The following is a 5,152-nucleotide window of genomic DNA, read 5'->3' on the forward strand; positions in this document are numbered from 1 at the left end:
AATGAAAGTATTTCTTTGTGCAATGCACAATCAACCTGTGGAATGCTTCGCCAGAGGATGTTGTGAAAGCCAAGACTATAACAGGTTTCAAAAAAGAACTAGATAAAATTCATGGAGGATAGGTCCATCAATGGCTATTAGGCAGGATGGGCACAGATGGTGTCCCTAGCCTGTTTTCCAGAAGCTGGGAATGGGTGACAGGGGATGGATCACTTTATGATTAACTGTTCTGTTATTCCTTCTGGGACACCAGGCATTGGCCGCTGTCGGAAGACAGGATACGAGACTAGATGGACCTTTGGTTTGACCTAGAATGGCCATTCTTATTGAGAAGTAATTTTATCAATTGAAATAGTTAGCCTAACCTATAAGCAGTGCTGCTATATTAAAAAAACTTCTTAAAGCCTTCTCTTGGGACATCCTCATAATTCCTATGCAGTTAACTTACCCCTGTATCGACACAGCAGAACCAAAAGGATTTTGTTGAAATGTAGGTCTGGAAGGGACCTCGATAGGTCATCTAGTCCAGTCCCCTGCACTGAGGCAGGACTAAGTATTATCTAGACCATCCCTGACAGGTGTTTAACTGATTCTTTAAAAACTTCCACTGATGGGGATTCCACAACCTCCCTATGTAACTTGTTCCAGTGCTTAACTTCCCTTACAGTTAGGAAGGTTTTTTCCTAATGTCTAATCTAAGTCTTCCCTGCAACAGTTTAAGCCCATTACTACTTGTCCTGTTCTCCGTGATAAAGGAGAACAATTTGTCACCCATCTCTTTATAACAGCTGTTTATGTAAAGACTTATCACGTCCCCCCCTCCGTTTTCTCTTTTCCAGACTAGACAAACCCAGTATTTTCAGTCTCTCCTCATAGGGTTTTCTAGACCTTTCATCACTTTTGTTGCTCGTCTCTGGACTTTCCATTTGTTCACATCTTTCCCAAAGTGTGGTGCCCAGAACTAGATGCAATACTCAAACTGAGGCCTTACCAGGGCTGAGTAGAGCGGAAGAATTACTTCTCATGCCTTGCTTACAACACTCCTGCTAATATATCCTAGAATGATGTTTGCTTTTTTTTTTTTTTTTGCAACTGTTACATTGATTCATATATAGTTGATGATCCACTGTAACCCTCCGATGTTTTTCTGCCATACTCCTTCCTAGGCAGTCATTTCTGTTTTATATCTGTGCAACTGATTGGTCCTTCCTAAGCATAGTACTTTGCATTTGTCTGTACTGAATTTCATCCTACTTACTTCAGATCATTTCTCCAGTTTGTTGAGACCATTTTGAATTCTAATCCTGTTCTCCAAAGCGCTTGCAACCCCTCCCAGCTTGGTATCGTCTGCAAACTTCATAAATGTAGGTTTCAGAGTAGCAGCCGTGTTAGTCTGTATTCGCAAAAAGAAAAGGAGTACTTGTGGCACCTTAGAGACTAACAAATTTATTAGAGCATAAGCTTTCGTGAGCTACAGCTGAAGTGAGCTGTAGCTCACGAAAGCTTATGCTCTAATAAATTTGTTAGTCTCTAAGGTGCCACAAGTACTCCTTTTCTTTTTTCATAAATGTAGTTTCTCTGTTACCTAAATGAGCACGTCATGTTGATCTTGCCATGGAGGTGTGTTGGGCTCTTGGGAAATTATATATTGCTGCATTTAATGAAGGGCCCAATCCTGACAGGTGCCAAACACCTGCATCTATTGATTTCAATGTGAGTGGGAATGGGGGTGTTCAAGACCTCTTGGCTTCATGTTTGTTTTTGCTGAAGAGCTTGTGTATGTGAAAGCAAAGTTAGCTGCAGAGGGCAGCTTCGGGAAGGGTGTGTGGATGCTCTTGACTCTTTTACTTCGGGATGCAATTCTACACAGAAATCCAGTTGATACATTTGTGTTACTCAGCAGGTATCATCATAATAATCCACTGAATGAATGACAGTCTTACTAAATGCTCCTATTGAGCTCTGGCACATGAGTTGCAGAGAAGGCTCAGAAAAGAGACCTAGGTGCAGGGAGAGCTCTGGGAAACAGCAGAGGTGGGGGCTAATATATAGGATGGGGTCAGAATGCAGTGAAGATAAGAGGCAGGTATACTTCAGTCAATGGGTCTCAGTTCCTGCAGGGCCTCGTGATGACTGTAACCTCTCCCTTGCAGGGACTCCTCTGGTGCTTTTATATCTAAGTGATACTTCTCAAATGTAAAGGTAGATACACTCCATCTTCTGAAACAAAGCTCTGTGCGCTTATAACATATTTGCAGATGACGCCAAGCTGAGAAGTGCTTTGGAGGGTAAGATGCGAATTCAAAATTAGCTTGACAAATTGGAGAATTGATCTGAAATCAACCAGATGAAATTCAATGAAGACAAGTGCAAAGTACTTCACTTCGGAAGGAAAATCAAATGTGCAACTACACAGTAGGGAATAACTGGCTAGGCGGTAGCACTGCTGAAAAGGAGCTGGGGATTATAATGGATCACAACCTGACTACACATCAACATGTGATCCAGTAGCGAAAAAGGCTAATATGCTGGGGCGTAGTAAGAGGAGTGTTGTATGTAAGACAGGGGAGGTAATTGTCCCGCTCTGCTTAGTATTGATGAGGCCTCAGCTGGAGTACAGTGTCCAATTCTAAGCAGCACACTTTAAGAAAGAGGTGGACAAATTGGAGAGTCCGGAGGAGAGCGACAAAAATGATCAAACGTTTAGAAAACCTGAACTGTGAAGAAAGGCTAAAAAGCTGGGCATGTGTAGTCTGGAGAAAAGATGACTTAGGAGGGGGCCTGATAATAGTCTTCAAATACGTTCAGGGCTGTTCTACAGAGGGTGGGGATCAATTGCTCTCTATGGCCACTGAAGGTTGGACCACAAGTAATGAGCTTAATCTGCAGCATGGAAGATTTAGGTGAGATATTAGGGAAAAAATGCTAACAATGAGGGTAATTAATCTCCCATGACTTCAAGTGGAGGATGTGGGATCCCTGTTGGATGTTTTAAGAACTGGTTGGACACCTTTCAGGATTAATCTAGGTGTATTTGGTCCTGCCTCAGCACTGTGGGGCTGGACTTGACTTCTCAACATCCCTCCCAGCCCTGCATTTCTAAGTTTCTATGAAGCTGAAACTAGACAAACTCAGACTGGAAATAAGATGTAAATGTTTAACAGGTCAGCTGAGGAAAAACCTTACCCAGGGTCAGGGTGGACTCTCCACTGAACATTTTTAAATCACAATTGGATGTTTTTCTAAAAGATACTTATGTTCAAACAGGGGTTAATTCAGGGAAGTCTTACGGTCTGTCATGCAGGAGGCTGGGCTACTAGATGATCTCAATTAATGGAATTATCCTCTGTGAACTCATCTAATTCCTTTCTTGAAGTATAAACGGGTTCAGAATAGAACTGGGTAAGTTCTGGGAAGATAGGTCCATCAAAACCTATTAGCCAAGATGGTCAGGGATGCAACCTGATGCACTGGGTGTCAATAAACCAATTGGCAGAAGCTGGGACTGGATGACAGAATGGATTACTAGCAATTACCCTGTTCTGTTCATTCCCTCTAAAGTATCTGGCACCAGCTGCAGTCAGAAGACCAGATACTGGACTAACTGGACCATTAGTCTAACCCATTATGGCCATTCTTATGTTCAATGGTCTCTTCTAGCCTTATGTGTGAAGATCTGTTGAACAGTGAGGCACGTACGTGTAACAGAGGATAGCTTTTTGAATGGTATGATCCTGTAAAGCTTGTTTTTTACCCTGGTTGGGAATTTACAAAGGAAAACATTTGTCTGAAAAGACTGAAAACCCAGAAATAGCAGTTTTAAGGATCTCCAGATACTAGCTAAATAAAATTAATAAACTTGATCCATTCTTATTAAACGAGAGAATCTAGTATGTATGACTAGGAAACAAAGAAGATATAGATTTCTTGTGCTGTATTTAGTAGACCTTTGGCTAGTTTTGCCCTTTGTTCTTGCTAGGATCTCAGAAGAATTATATACCTGTACAAAGGTGAGCAGTAAGTTCACAGCTGCTATAAGCAGGAGCCAATCTACTAACTTTAATAGTTATATATAGCAGTGAAATCAGTCTCTCATATCTCCTGTACTCCCTATAATGCATAAGGCAGTTCACTTGTTTCCTCACCTGTACAATGCAGATAATATTTACCAGGCCCCGGTGAACAGAGGACTTGAATTTCAAAGCTCAGGAACAAAGTACAGATGGCAGCTGTTAGTCAGGTTGCTTAATGCATGCCTGGAAGGCACCCCTGATCCTACAATGAAGAATGCGCTGTAAGAACTTTCTCAGTTATAACGGAAGCATAAGTTCTGTGCACTGTGCCTGGCAAGAGGCGGTTTGAGTCTAATGCGAGGGAAGCACCTGGGCCCAGATTCCTAAAAGTATTTAGGCTTAGGGTTGCCAACTTTGTAATATTTAAAAACCAGACCCTCCAGCAAGAGTGCTGGAACCTCTCCTTCCCTGCCCCTTCCCCCCAGGTCTCACCCCTCCCCTGCCTCTTCCGCAGAGGCCCTGCTCCTGCCCCTTCTCCCTGAGGCCCGGTCCAGCCCGGCCCCACGTTCACTCCTCTCCCCCCCCCGCCTGCCTCTCTCTGCACAGATCGGGAGGGACTTGCTTGCGGAGCTGGGAGCTGCAGCCAGCCGATGCAGGCAGGAGGCAGCCCTGGCTGAGTAGGGGCTGGTGCGGGTGATGACCCAGCGCCTCCCCGCCTCTCCCACCTAAAGTAACCGGACTTCAGGTGTCCGGTCGGTAGGTCTGACTGGACACGGTCGGATCCCCTTTTAGAGCGGACTTTCCAGTAGAAAACCGGGCACCTGGTCACCCTGTTTAGGCTCCACTGATTTCCATGGAAGTTTGGAGCCCAAATACCTTTAGGGACCTGATCCCTGAGTCAAGCCATGGGAGGGTGGGCACCGAATCCCGGTGTAGTCCCACAGCCGGCCTGGGGGAGGAGGTCGCTGCGGCCAAGCCCAGCTGGGAAGGGTTGCACAGCATCATGGCCCAGGCCCCTGGGAGGGGCCACCCAGGGGTGGGCAAAGGGCGAGCCGCCCCGGGGCCCGGGGGGCTCGCAAGCGTCACACGGGCCCCGCTCGGACTACAACTCCCAGGCGCCCTTGCGGGCGGCGGGGGCT

At 45.3% G+C, this 5,152-nt stretch overlaps 1 long non-coding RNA gene across 1 annotated transcript; it reads right to left on the bottom strand.

Annotated features, from left to right (window-relative positions):
• Window positions 1-1,886: 1,886 nt before the first annotated feature.
• LOC122458414 lies at window positions 1,887-5,107 on the bottom strand. Its single transcript, XR_006278463.1, has 3 exons — window positions 4,890-5,107; window positions 4,146-4,275; window positions 1,887-2,333 (listed from the first exon to the last, which is right to left on the bottom strand). It is a non-coding gene; the product is annotated as an uncharacterized LOC122458414 (long non-coding RNA).
• Window positions 5,108-5,152: the final 45 nt, after the last annotated feature.

This window comes from Dermochelys coriacea, chromosome 2, assembly GCF_009764565.3.
Source record: "Dermochelys coriacea isolate rDerCor1 chromosome 2, rDerCor1.pri.v4, whole genome shotgun sequence".
NCBI classification, from domain to species: domain Eukaryota; kingdom Metazoa; phylum Chordata; order Testudines; family Dermochelyidae; genus Dermochelys; species Dermochelys coriacea.